This window comes from Ceratotherium simum, chromosome 27 (assembly GCF_057802395.1).
Source record: "Ceratotherium simum simum isolate JZ-2026a chromosome 27, ASM5780239v1, whole genome shotgun sequence".
Taxonomy (NCBI): Eukaryota; Metazoa; Chordata; class Mammalia; order Perissodactyla; family Rhinocerotidae; genus Ceratotherium; species Ceratotherium simum.
The window spans coordinates 19344798-19360188 of NC_141926.1; the positions used below are offsets into that span (position 1 = coordinate 19344798).

The 15391-nt window shown below is 38.3% G+C and overlaps 1 long non-coding RNA gene across 1 annotated transcript in view; it reads left to right on the top strand.

The window, feature by feature from the left end:
- The window catches only part of LOC147913439 (uncharacterized), a 47686-nt gene extending 32694 nt beyond the window's left edge, over positions 1-14992 (top strand). Inside the window, exon 3 of the long non-coding RNA XR_015548719.1 lies at positions 14699-14992. This is a non-coding gene — a long non-coding RNA (uncharacterized LOC147913439). The remainder of the gene's footprint in view (positions 1-14698) is intronic.
- Positions 14993-15391: the final 399 nt, after the last annotated feature.

The window sequence follows — 15391 nt, forward strand, 5'->3', positions numbered from 1 at the left end:
CAGTGGTTCTCGAAGTGTGGTTCCCTGACCATCAGCATCATCTGGAATCTTGTTAGAAATGCACATTTCTCAAGCCCCGCCCCAGATCTACTGAATCAGAACCTCTGGATAATGCCTAGTAATCCAGTAATGTTTAAACGAGACCTCCAGGTGATTCTGATGCACACTATTGAGAACCACAGTGCTGTTCTATAAGCCTAATCATAATACATTTCTACTTAGATACAAACACAGCAGCAAGAATATATTACTTCTAATTTCTAATTTGCTATCATAATCACATATTTTCCTAACATTTAACTTTTGAAATAATTATAGAACTGTGGAAGAATTGTAAAAAAGTAGTGCAAAGGCTTTCCATATACCTTCTACCTAGCTTCCCCTAATGCCAATATCTCACGTAATGATGGGACATGAATCACAACCGGGAAATTACCTTTGGTATAAGACTTTTAACTAAACCACAGTCTTCATTTGGATTTCACCAGTTTTTCCACCAATGTGACTTTACTCTTCCAGGATCCAATCCAGGATTCCACATCGCATTTAATTGTCATGTCTCATTGGTCTCCTCCAATCTGTGACAGTTTCTCGGTCTTCCTTTGCTTTTCATGACCTTGACATTTTGAAGAGTACTAGTCAGTTCTTTGTAGAATATCCCTCAATTTCAGTTTGTCTGATATTTTCTCATGATGAGATTGAGGTTACACATTTTAGGGAAGCATACCACGGTGGTGACCTGCCTTTCTCATTGCATCATATCAGGTGGTATAGTATGTTGAAATATCTTATTGCTGGTGATGTTACCTTGATCACTTGGTTAAGGTGGTATCTGCCAGGTCTCTCTACTATAAAGTTACTATTTTTCTTATTATAATTAATAAATATTTGGAAGGAGACACTTTGAGACTATGCAAATATCTAGTTTCACTTTAAACTTTCACTCACTAATTTTAGTAGTCATTGGGTAATCATATATTTTTAAAATATTTTCCTAAATCTACATCACTAGAGTTTAGGTGGCTCTGGCTAAGACTGGCTGAGTGGGGCACACAGGCCTGGTCTGTGACAATGATGTTTGGGGCATAGTCGCTTGGATCAAAGACAGAAGCCCTGAGGAGACAGAAATAAGAGGATCACAGTTCTCCATGCCAGTCCCGGGAATATGTCTGATCCCCTGTAGAACTGCTACTGAAGTGAGTGATTTCCAGCAGGTATTTTAAGAGATGTGCACTATAGGCCACACTGCTCTGGGGCTCAGACGATAAAATGGAGCCCTGAAGTGGGAAGAGAGGCATACTCACTTCTGTGTGGAAGACCAGAGAAAGAGCAATGACTGAAAAGAAAACACAAGGAACTTTCTGGCAAGACAGCCATGTTCTTCCTCAGGGCAGGTGTGAGGTAGCATCCTCTGGGGACTGGGCATCCACCTTCAGCCAGGATGCCAGAGCCAAGGAAAAGAGTGGTCTTGGTCCAGAGCTGGGGGAGATTGTGTGAGAAGGATGGAGGCAGGAGGGTGAGGCAGTGAGTAGCCAGGTGAGTGAATAAGCCAGAAAGTTAGGGTAATTAACGTGATGTCACTCCATCTGTGCCAAAGACTATGGTGGAGGCACAGAGGAAGGGTCTGGGCATATGACTATGCAATCATACATTCATCACATGACCCAACCCTACTCTATTTTGAGAAAAGCCGATTATATTATCATGGGCCTGGCTGGTCATCTCAGTTACAGTGAATTACCGAAACATAATCTTGAGGTTTATGTGAATTCTATCTTATTATTGGCCTTGAGAGGAAGTGTGAGTTCTGTTCCCATCCCCATCACATCACAAGGAAGTTCTCAAAGTGCATTTTCTTGGTTTTACCCTTTCATCACTGACAGCTGTTGTGCTGATACCCATGTCCTAGTCCTTTACTTTAGATCCTTCCATAGCATCTTCTAAAGTCTGTTGCTTCTGAACCTTTCCAAATGCCATTCACTACAAATGACACTAGAATGATCTTAGATGTTGAGACCACATGAGCCAACAAGACCATGAGGGAATATCCAGTATCCAATTAGACATCATTTTAGTATCTAGTAGGAGCTGTGACCATACAAGATAAAAAAATATGAAGAGGATGCAGAATGCTCTCAAGTTCAAAGTGTTTAGACCTATCTGTGAAAATGTTTAAATATGTTAAACACCAAAGAAATGTAAAATCCAATCAAGTGAAATAGTATCCTGAGTACAGGTAGCAATTTTTTATTAGTAGATGGAAGAAAGAAGTAATGATGTCAGGCAAACTCAGGTATGATGGTTAACCTTTTGTGTCAACTTGCCTGGATCAGAGATGCTCAGATAGTTGGTTAAACAGTATTTCTGGATGTGTCTATGAGAGTGTTTCCTGATGAGATTAGAATTTGAATCAGTCGACTCAGTAAAGCAGATTGCCTTCCCCAGTGTGGGTGGGCATCCTCCAATTCGTTGAGGGCCCTAGATAGACAAAAGGCAGAGGAAGGGGGAATTTGCCCCTTTTCTGCGTGACTGTTTGAGCTGAGACATTGGTCTTCTCCGCCCTTGGACTGAGACCTACTCTATCAGCTCCCTTGGTACTCAAGCCTTCAGACTCACAATCAGCTACAGCACCTTCTTCCCTGGGTCTCCAGCTTGCAGATAGCAGGTCGTGAGACTTCTCAGCCTCCATAATCGTGTGAGCCAGTTCTTCACAATAAGTTTCTCTGGAAATCCCGCCTAATACACCAGGGAAATGACAACCTCGTTCTCTAACTTTGGAAACGTGATATAGTGACTGTAAAAAAGCTTGGCCTAGCAATTAGGATTGCGAAAGAATCAAACCAGTCAGCATCCTGGCCAATATTTCTGCTTGTTATGCCATCTCAACCAGTTATTTTCTGGAAAATTTTAGAATTAAGTCCAGAAATGTTTAAGAGATTCAAGCCCATAGTATTACTATTTTTTTGTATTGTGCTGAAGAAAAATATATATAGTATTTGGTACTTACAAACTTGTCATGCTTAAGAGAATTTGGCCTATTACAGAAAGAGTTCAGACTTGTGATTTCAACTTAAATCATATAATTGATGAATTGATCTGAACTCATGATTTTAATGGAAAAGAATGAGAAAAATTCTTACTAAGCTTATGACATTGAAGTTATGAGAGGATCTAGGATATATCATATTAACAAATTTTATTTATTAGAGTTATAAGAATTTAAGCACTTTGGAGGTTTTGTTTGTCAGATAATTGAAGTATTTAAAAAGATAATCAAATATTTAAACTGTAGTTTAAATTGTTAAAAGGAGTTTATGTTTGTAAATGAAACGAAGGATTAAACCCCCCTATTAGAGTCTAGGGCTCTTGTAACAAATCAGCACAAACTGGGTGGCTTAAAATAACAAAAATTTAGGGCTAGCCCCGTGACCTAGTGGTTAAGTCCCGTGGCCTAGTGGTTAAGTTCGGCGCACTCCGCTTCGGCGGCCCTGGGTTCAGTTCCCGGGCATGGACCTACACCACTCGGCGGTGGCTGTGCTGTGGTGGCAACCCACATACAAAATAGAGGAAGACTGGCAACAGATGTGAGCTCAGGGCAAATCTTCCTCAGCAAAAAAAGAAAAAAAAAAACAGAAATGTATTGTCTCCCAATTCTGGAGGCTAGAAGCCTGAAATAAAGCTTTCAACAGGGCCACATTCCCTCTGAAGTTTCTAGGAGAGAATCCTTCCCCGCCTCTTCCAGCTTCTGATGACTCCTGGCTTTCCTGGGCTTGTGGCAGCATCACTGTAATCTCTGCCTCCGTCTTCACACGGGCCTCTCTCTGTGCATTCTTTTCTGTCTCTGTACAGGCACTTGCACTGTATTTAGGGCCTGCCCTAATCCAGTATGATCTCATCTTTATCCTTTCATAAATTTCACCTGTGAAGATCCCATTTCCAAATAAGGTCACATTCTGAGGTTCCAGATGGACATGAATTTTGGGGGGAGGGACACTATTCTACCCATTACACCCCCTTAAGAGTGATTGTTTAAATTCGCTAGACCTGTGAGTAGAAAGATAAGATTTGTAATCTAGAGATTACTAAGAACTAGGCCTTTGGATGTGCTTCCTTAACAAACTGATTATTAATTTGAAAACCAAGGTAACCTCTGAATAATCTATGCTGCACTCATGTCACCCTCAAGGTCACCAAACTCACATTAACATAAAAGAATCCTTTTATTAAAAAGGACCTGGCGAGATGACTTGCCTCATTCTTATTCTACTCCAACGTTTCTCTTTGGTGAGAGCAGAGTTTCTGCCTGACATTCACGTAACCTAAGTCCTGGGCGAAATGAACACCTGTCATGATAAAGCAGCTTAAGAATCAGATTCCCTATCAAAGGCCAGAAGAATACCCAAAACACCGAGATGAAACGGCACTGAAGGACACAGCTGCAAAGATACAGTCTCATGGGGAGCCAAAAATATTCTTTAGCCGATTAAAGGAAAGCAGACCACAACAAAAACATGATTTGTCAGTTTTTGCTATTTTTAGAGTCTTTAGGAAGCAGAATTATAAGACAGAAATGATTTTCAGATAAAAACATCTTGGCTAACTCCAGTAAATCTTCCAAAAGTCAATGATCCTGAGTAGAAATGAACTCCTTCCAGACTTCTTGGATAATGGCTTTTCCTCCACTGCCAGCTGCTGAGGGCTCAAGGCAGGGGGCTGCAGGTCTGAGGCCTGCCCACTGAGAACAGTCTAGATTTTCATTACTTCCTAGAGATAACCTATAGCAGGACTCTAGAGAAATGGTGTATAACACGGCTGTCTCCAGGCACTGGTCTGCAATAGGGCCAGGTAGGTAATGAGGAAGCTTTTGTCAGAAAGAGAGATTAGACACCACACAGATGCCACTCAACTTAGCTTTACAAATGGCAAGAGAAGCAAAGGTACCAACAGCAACAATTCTTGAAGGCTGATTTCCCAAAGGAAGTCTACATAGAACTGTAAGAATACATAAAATTGTAAGAAGCAGGCTTCTTTTTTAACATTCACTATATGTAGCTTTTCAAATGGACATCTTTTTCAGACGATTATGGTACTTTTCTAGTAATATCCTCATTCTTTAAGGAGACTGGATGACAAACCCTTTGATTTACAGGTGTAGTTCAAGTTATCTCTTTAGAAAGATTACCGTTATGAGGGCCGGCCCCGTCGCTTAGCGGTTAGGTGCATGCGCTCTGCTGCTGGCGGCCCTGGTTCGAATCCCAGGCGCGCACAGACGCACCGTTTCTCTGGCCATGCTGAGGCCGCGTCCCACATACAGCAACTAGAAGGATGTGCAACTATGACATACAACTATCTACTGGGGCTTTGGGGGAAAAAATAAATAAATAAATAAATAAAAATTAAAAAAAAAAAAAGAAACATTACTGTTATTTATTAAACAGCTCCCAAAATGAATAACAAGCTTCCCTGAGACTGGTACTCTCCTCCAAAGAGCTCAAAGCACTTTATATTAGTTGAAAAAATAGATTTCAGATTGGGGGTGAGGGGAAGAAGAAAATATAGAAAATAAAAAACTTTGATATAATAATGGGGAAGAATTTTCTAGGCATAGAAGAAAAAAAAGATATAAGATGCTATAAACAAATTGAAAGACAAATAACAGACTAAAAAGATGTTTTCAAATAATAAAATGAAGAATAATAGAAACAGTTAACAGCCTTAGTTCATCAAGAGCTCTAAAATCAATGAGAAAATATTAATGGGCCATGGCAATTTGGTGAAAGACTTGAACTAGCATTTCCCAAAAGAAAAAAATTGACCTAAAACATATGAATAAATATTTTACATTATTAATTGTCAAAGACACCCACAACAGAAACCATTATCACCTATCAACAGGCACAGATTTAATGTGTATATTGCAATTATTAAGCACCATTATATATTATCATATACAACATAGCATTATATTACATATTACATACTATTATATAGCACTATTCTAAGCGTTTTACATCTGCCAGTCAGTTCATCCTCGCAACAAGTCAACATTAGTAGGTACTATTATTATCCCCGTTTTACAGATGAGAAAACTGAGACACAGAAATATAAGTAATTTAACCAAGGTCATGTGGCTAGTAATTGGCTGGGCCAGGCTCCAAACCCAATAGTCTGGCTCCCTGCCCATGCTCTTAACCACTATGCTTTATTGCATTTCTGAGTACTTGCAATGGACTGAATGTTTGTGTTCCCTCAAAATTCATATGTCGAAATCCTTACCCCCAACATGATGGTATTAGGAGATGGGTTGTTTGGGAGGTGATTAGGTCATGACGGTGGATTCTTTGCAAACGGGATTTGTGCCCTTATAAAAGGGACCCCAGAGAGCTCTCTCACCTTTTTTCCAATATGTGAAGACACAATGAAAAGTTGGCAGTCTGCAACCCAGAAGAGGGTCCTCCCAGAACCCAACCATGCAGGCACCCTGACCACGGACTTCCAGCCTCCAGAACCATGAGACATAAATTTCTGTTGTTTATAAGCTACCCAGTCTATGGGATTCTGTTGTAGCAGCCTGAACTGACGAATACAGCAGTGTTGGGTGCAGTGAAACTCCCTCTCACATGTTGTTGGTGGGCAGGCAAATTGGACAATTGTCATAATAGGTACAATTGGTAAATGGAGCAGTGGCTTTGTGTAAAAGTTCTGAAATATCTTTGTACGGAGTAAGATTTTTTCTTAAAGGGGATGAAAGCCTTGATGACAATGACCGGCGTATATATGGAATGGCCCCCACTGTAACTATGGCACCGGGAGTGAACACAGAGAAAGGGGTCTCTACCCAGAGCTAGGCCGCTGGCAAAGCTGGAACTGCAGAAACACAAAAAAGGGAAGGATTGAACTAGTGTAAATGAGGCAGTCACATTTCACCGCCTCATCTTCTCAGTAACGTTTGAAGCACAGTCACTGCCAGAAAGATGAGTTGTGGGAAGGGGGAGAGAGAGGATGCCTGGCAAGACCACCACATGGATCGTGGTGGGAATCAGAGAAGATGAATTAAAATTTTTTTCTGAGATGCAGAAAGATGAACTTTAATCCAGGCAACGGGAATTTTCAATGGACTCGGATTTAGTGGTGAGTTATGTCAGCCTCTGTGTTACTCTGGCCTCAGACGTTGGATTGAAGACAGAGACAGGGATCCAAGGATTGGAGCTGATGGGAAGTCAAGGGATAACAAACATGAGGATTACTGAGAACATCAGCATCATGCTGGACCATTACACATGATTCAGGGTCAATGTCAGTACATAGTACCCAGGAAGACCACACACAAACCCTGCAGTTTCACATTTGTGAATCGCTTCAGTGGGAGTTCTTCAAAGTACCTAACTGAAAATGTCAGGGAACAAATCAATATTCTTACAGAAAACCAAGCATTTAGGAGAAGAAAATGGAAGCAAAGTTCTTACTGTCTCTCATGGGCTCTATCAGAATCTGGGAATTCAGGTTTCACATACTTGTTGGAGAAAGAGCATTGCTTGCTTCCTCCAACACTAAATGCAGATATGGCCACCAACACAATTCAGATAACGAACATTTCCATCACCCTCAGCAGTGTCTCATGCCCTTTGCAGTCAATTTTCTGTCCTACTCTTCTGGCCTGATCTGCTTTCCACCATTTTAGATTAGTTTTGCTGGTCTAGAAATTCATATAAATGGAATCATATAGTAAATACTCTTTTGTTCTGACTTCCTTCATTCAGCATGATGTTTTAAAAATTCATCCATGTTTTGTGTATCAATAGTTCACATTCCTTTTTATTGCTAAAAAGTATTCCATTTGTGTGAGTATCACAAGTGGTTGATCCATTTACTTGTTGATGGATACCTGGGCCTTTTCTACTTTGGGGCTATTAATCAGGCTGGTGTGAACATTCGTGTACAACTCATCTTGAAGAAATGTTTTCATTTCTCTTGGGTAAAAGTGTAGCAGTGGCATTTCCAGGTCTTATGTCAAGTGTATGTTTAACTTTATAGGAAAGTTCCAAATTGTTTTCCAAAGTGGTTATACCATATTATTTTTGACATTTTTTCTTTATTTTTAATTGTGGTAAAATACACATAACATACAATTTACCATATTAACCATTTTTAAGTGCGCAGTTCAGTAGTAGTAGTACATTCACATTGTCGTGCAACTAATCTCCAGAACTTTCATTTTGCAAAACTGAAACTCTTTATCCATTAAACAACTGTTTACTTCCCCTCCCCACCCCAGCCCTTGGCAACCACGATTCTACTTTCTGTCTCCACAAATTTGACTACTCCATGTACCTCACATAAGTTGCATGTGGCTTATTTCACTTAGCATAAAGTCCTCAAGTTTCATCCATGTTTTCTTCATTTTTAAGACTGAATAATATTCCATTGTATGTATATATCACATTTTGTTTATATATCCATCCGTTGATGGACACTTAGGTAGCTTCTACTTTTTGGCTATTGTAAATAATGCTGCTAAGAACATGGATGTACAAATATCTCTTCAAGACCTTGATTTCAATTCTTTTGACTATATGCCCAGAAGTGGAATTGCTAGATCATACAGTAACAATATTTTTAATTTTTTGAAGAACCACCATACCATTTTCCATAGTGGCTGTACCATTTTACATTCCCAGCAACAGTGCTCAAGAGTTTCAATTTCTCCACATCTTCATCAAGATGTTATTTCCACTGGTTTTTTAATAGTAGCCATCCTAATGGGTATGAGGTGGTATCTCATTGTGGTTTTGATTTGTATTTCCCTAATGATTACTGATGTGGAGTATCTTTTCATGGGTTTTTTGGCCATTTGTATATCTTCTTTGGAGGAATGTCTATTCAACTCCTTCATTCATCTTTTAGTTGGGTTATTTTTGTTGTTGTTGCTGAGTCGAAAGAGTTCTTTATATATTCTGGATATTAGCCCCTTATTAGATATACGACTTGCAAATGTTTCCTTCCATCCTGTAGGTTGTTTTTTCACTTATTTTAATGAGACTTTCAGATTATTTATATGCAAATTTCAGTTTGAGAAGTGCTAGTCTAGATCTTGTTTCTAGGCTAATTGGAACTCATGGTCAATCTTCTTTTATCATTGGAAGCAAATCCAGACACCACATCTTTATATCTGTAAATATATAAGAACACACCCATAAAAAATAAGGACTCTTTTTAAAAATATATCCACGCTATGTTATCACATTTAAAACAACTAACAATAGCTACATAATATCATCAAATATCTGATGAGTCATGTTGATAGTTGAAGTTGCTTGTCATTATGACAGGAATTGATGTGGAGATAAATGTTGACAGCCAGGAGTTGACTTCCAAGGCATGAGGAGGAAAGACAGATATGTAACCAGATGACCTCATAAAGAGGAGGAAGGTTTTCAGGTAGCCTAAACCTCATATGTGAAACCCATCCCCATGCCCGCACCCCCTCCAAGAAAAGTAGAGAAATGGTTTGGAAATGTCAATGAGAAGCAAAGAGGAAACTTTTGAGTCTCATATTCTCACCTTGAGATACAAGGAGTAAAAACAACAAAAACAGCCACCACTTGAGAGATTTGAAGGGAGAAGAGTATTCACAGGGAGAGCCAGGTTTCAGGTGAGTTCAGGAAGTGAAAGAAACATTCATCAAAGAGACTGAATGTATGAGGATCTGCTGATTGCAGACCTGGAGGGCACAATGAAAACTCTGGATACGGGTGAGGATGAGGGGTGTAGAGGATCAAGTTAAATTTATGGGGGGGGATGTTCTGGACAGTGTGGGTCATGATTAGGGCGATGATCCATCCCTAGTTTTCCCAAGACTGTCCCAGTTTATACCTGTCGTCCTGACATGCAATTTAGTATATGTCCAGGTTCAGACAATAAACTATGTGACCTGGCTAGACGTAAAGGTGACTGAAGAAGTTCGTTCTCCAGGCAGTGACTGAGCGAGCAAGGATGTGCAGCATGGCAGGATTGGTCCTGAGAGCCAACCCGTTCTCGCTCCATGTAACCTTGGGGTCACTACCCCTGTGTAGTGCTGGGAGCTGATGTCTGGGATGGTCTTTTCTGTACCAGTGAGTCCATTTGGGTGAAGAATGCTAAACTTTTGACCCAGAAATTCCACAGCTGAGGGTCTCTCCCTAAGGAGGTAATCAATACTGCAGACAAAGATTATTTACCAAAAAATGCTTGTTCCAGTATTATTTATAACAAGCTGGACTCCCCAGGATAAATTAGAGATTAACCATCTTTAAACAAACTATCTCTACTTCTCCCCTGGGGAACAAACTACACAGAATTACCAATGCCTGAAATGTCTGAGTCTCGAACAACTACCTGCAACTCTCAGCATCTGCCATTGTGACCTTTGACTTGAGACTCATATTTGACATCATTTAAATACCTAGCAGGGGAGGCTTTGATAATCAGGGAACTTAAAATGCTTACCAATTTTTGAGTTTTTCTATTTTTCTTGAGCTAATTTTAATGCATGTTTTTTCTGGATAATTACAAACGTTGCTTAATTTTTCAAATTTATTGGTATAAAATTACCCACTCATGATTTCTAAATTCCTTATATTTTTATTTGTTCTCTCTCTCTTTTAACTTGATCCAGCTCTAGTTTTTTGACTCAATCATTTCTCGTTTTATAGCTCATTCATTTCTCTTTTTTTTGTGTGTGAGGAGATCAGCCCTGTGCTAACATCTGCCAATCCTCCTCTTTTTTTTTTGCTGAGGAAGACTGGCCCTGGGCTAACATCCGTGCCCATCTTCCTCCAGTTTATATGGGATGCCGCCACAGCATGGCTTGCCAAGCAGTGCGTCGGTGCGCGCGCGGGATCCGAACCAGAGAACCCCGGGCAGCCGCAGCGGTGCACGTGCACTTAACCGCTTGCACCACTGGGCCGGCCCCAATATAGCTCATTCATTTCTATTCCTGCCTTTATTTCTTTACTTATACTTACCTTATTTATTTATCCAGCTCTTGAGATAACAATTCATTTCTTTTCAATATTTCTTGTTTTTTTTTTAAATGAATGCATTTAAAGTTATAAATTTACTTCTAAATGTGGATAATTGAATTCCACATATTTTGATATACCATACTTTATCATTCAGTTTTAAGTATTTTATAATCCCCTTTTGGGAATTCTTTTGGAGTAAATTTTTAGGATTGTAGCCATATGGATATTTTAAAAAGTGATTTTATTGCTGATTTCTCATTTAATTGCATTATGATGAGAGCACATGGTCTGTATCATGTTGATTCTTTGACAATTGCTGAAATTTCTTAGTGATCTAGTGTGTGGTTAATTTTTGAAATGTCCTGCATACGTTTTGTAATGTACTCTTAAAGTGTATAATGTCTATTTGTTGGAGGCAGAGTTCTAGATATCTATTAGATAAAGGTGGTTTATTTTGTAAATTTTCTGATCCTTACTAATTTTTGGTCTAATTTATTACATTCTGATAGAGATATATTAAAATCTATCATTATGATTGTGATTCATCCATCTCTCCTGGTAATTCTATCAGACTTTCCTTCACACAATTCTGGGTTTTGTCATACATATTATATTATGATATATAGATATATTATATGTAGTATATTATATATTATCATAAATATTGTATTTTCTCAGTGGATTATTCTTTCAATCATTAGGAATTGATCTTCTTATCCCTATTAATTTTTTTGGTCTTACTTTTAATTTTTTTTGCTACACCCCTTGCTTTTAGTTGATATTTGAATAGTATATCTTTCCTCCATTCTTTTTGTTTTTCATATAACTTTTTACTTTGGAATAACTACATATTCACAGAAATTTGCAACAACACAAAAAATGTACAGGGAGGTCCCATGCCTGCTTCACTCAGCCTCCCTCAATGTTCACATCTTGCATAACTATACTTCCCTTTGTTTTAAATTTCTAAAGTATGCTTCTTGCAAGCAAAATACAGCTAGATTTTGTTTCTTTAGCCAATCTGATAATTTCAGTCATTTAAAAAGGTGAGTTTAATCAGTTTATCTTTAGAGTTGCTATTTATACAGCTGGAATTGTTTCTACTTTCTTATTTTCTTTCTTTCTTTGCTTTTTGTCCCCTGCTCACCACTCTTTTTATTTGTTTCCTTATTTCTTCTTTCCTGCCCTTTCATTTTCTTGTTGCTTAGAGGTATAATTTTATTTTTATAGTCAGTATTACTCTCACCAAACTATTATATCTGTTTCCATCCTTACAGTTATTTCTTGTATCCCAATGCCTTTTCTCTGTGTTTAATTTTCTTCCTCCTGTAGTACATCCTTTAGCAGTTTTCTTTTTTTAATTGATAAGATGTATGTGGTAAATTCTTAGTCTTAGTATATTCATCATTTTCTGAATATAAAACTCTAGGTTGATCATTATTTGCCTTTAGGACATTTAAGATACTATTCCACTGTCTCTATGCATCTATTTTGAGAGAATAACTCTTCAGTCACCAATATATGGTAATCTATCTTTCTCCCTGGTAGCTTTTAAACTTTCTGAGAGAATTTTACTATAACATATCTTGTTTGGCTTTATTTTTATTCATCTTCCTCAGTACTTAGACTACCCTTTTAATGTAAAAACTTATGTTTGGAATCAATTCTGGGAAAGCCTCCACTAATCTTTAAATACAATTTCTTCCCCTTTCCCTCTGTTTTCTTTCTCTTTCTTTATCCAACAGGGATATGGGGAAGGCTTTCAATCTAATCACTATTTCTGGGTAAATATTTTTATTAACTAATTTTTTTCTTCCATTATGTCCAATAGTTTATCTCATTTCTTAAGGTATATTTATGACTACATTGTTCATTTCTAATATTTGTAATTAGTTATATTTCATATCCACCCATTCTTGGCTCCTTTATGCCTATTTTGTTTCCTAATATTTTCTCTTTTACTTTTTTTTTCCTGAGGAAGATATTTCCCTGTATTTTATCTTTGTGTCTTAAAATATTTATTTTACAGTCTTCTTTTCAGATAGTCCTGTTATGTTTAATTTATCTGAACCGCATTTACTTCATGATTTTGCCAGTTGTCGTTCTTGGCATTATATTTCTAGATGCATTCTAAATATTTGGTTTGCAGGCTCTTTGGGTGTTGTTTTTGTTTCTGTTTTTCACCCTCTTGGCGTGCTCACTCCACACTGTCCGGTGGTTTGGTCATTGCTTCCACTCACTCTCCAGAGCCCCAGTGCAGAACGAATCCACAGCGGGGATCTGCCACTGGAAACACTGCAGTTCAGTCGCTGAGCCGCTAGGCGGCTCCCGCTCATGAGTCTGTGTCCTCGCTCTTCAGGTCTGCAGTGTCACAGAAGCCCTAGTGTCAAGCAGCTGTCAGCAGCAGAAATTCTGAATTATATTTCAGAGGCAGAGGATCCACACAAGCCTCTGCTCCAACAGTGAGCTAACACTGGCCTCTGTCTTTCGTGGAGCAATTTACCTTATCAGAGCCAAACTCCCAGCTCTCTCTGCCGGGTTCCAGAACCACAGTCCTGGGTCTTCAGCTCGCTCACCTCCTGCTGGTTCCTAGTCTATGTGGATCTTTATTTTGTTTTTGAGCATAACTGTCTTTTTATTTTTCCATTTGATACTATATCTACCACTGCTATGTGTTCGGAACAGAAGGAATGTTCCAAAGAGTGAAGTTAACTCTCACTTGAGTGGAGATTCTGTGTTAATTTGGGATCAAAAGACTTAAAAGGAAAAATATGGTTTTAATGGTTGGAATATTTTATTGTAGTTTTTCAAAAGTGATGCAAAGCATAGTAACCATGTGCTCTGATAAATAAGAGTTTGTAACAACCCTGTGTTCAGTGCCTAATAGGTGGTATTTTAAAAGATTCTATATAGAATCTTTTCTATAGAAACAGCCCACTAAGCATTTTATTAAGTATCTTGTGATTTTTTTCTTTGTGAAAACTGGGACTTTTCCCAAATTTATGTCAGACTCATAGTCTTTTCACTTTCTCAAGAATTGCAACAACCGATAAGGAAAATTAAAACCTCAAAGGGCAAATATTTTGCCAAACTAGTAATGGCAGGTATAGAAACCAGCAGAAAAATAGAACATCAGAAGTCAAAGAGTGACTTTTTCTTTCCTAATTCCATCCTTGTTGGAAGGATGATCTTATTCCTTGGGGGTTACTAGGAGAACGGAGGGGAATCTAATTTCCGTATAGCAATTGGTTATGGGGAGAAAAAAATCTATGCCACAGGGAATAATTTTTTTCTAAAAACATATTTTTAGTTTTAGCTTCATGCTGTTTTAATTCTCTGTGGATATGATGCCCCTGACATTTTCTTCAACAAAATTCATGCTGAAGTGGAAGCTTTTCAAGTGTGCGTTTCTTAACATTAAATTTAGAAATGTTAAGATTCTAAATTTTAAAACATTAATAAAATAGAAATGGCTTGCACATAACTCAGAGCCTTATCTTTAAGGAATTTTCAGGCTGGAGATCATTATACTGATTTCCATCTTATTAGCGTATCAATGATGGTGATGGTATGAGAGTTTAGTTTAAACATATTAGACAATTTGTCACTGACTAGGTGCCTCCAGAAACTCAAGGGTGGGTTTGGAAGCAATTAACTGCTTTTCCAAGTTGTTTCTTTTCCTTTTGTATGTCAAGGAGATGTAACCACCAGCCATCCTGAAACTGACCAAGCCTCACTGCAAGAGCTACGCCCATGACCTTTGCCTTAATTTTAATGGAAAGATGTCTCCAGGAGGAGCTTAGCCCTCATTATGTGGAAGCATGTTTTCCAACTGAGCCTGTGCAAGCGAATACCCACCTCTCTCTTTTGAATATTCATTCCCCAACCAAATAAAATTTCCTGCTTCCTTTTTCGGCGACGCTGTGACTTTGGAAATGATTCCTCATCGCTTCCTATTTGCTGCAAATATACTTTACTTTGTCAGACAACTTCCGCTGGTGTAGAGTCTTATTTAACTTACCAGGAGGTGAGCCCACTTGGTTTGGTAACAAAGTTACTACTCAAGTAACGGAAGACGTGGAATGTTGAATAAAATCATTGCATGGCTATTGATCCCAATTATCAAAAAGGTGATATAATCTTAAACTCTTTCATTTTCCTGTATGGGTTTAAGAGTTTTATTACTTTTATAAGCAATAAGCTGTATGTTTCTATATGTTGCCAATTAAAAAGAACTTTGGTACTTTTTTTCAAAGAGAGTTTTGTGGATACTGTGTGTGTGCATATGAGTCTATATATACACACAAACACATACATACAACATACATACTGTCTGAGAGAGCTTTGTAAATGAACATCCTAAGCTCCATTCTCTTAGGAGAGCCTTT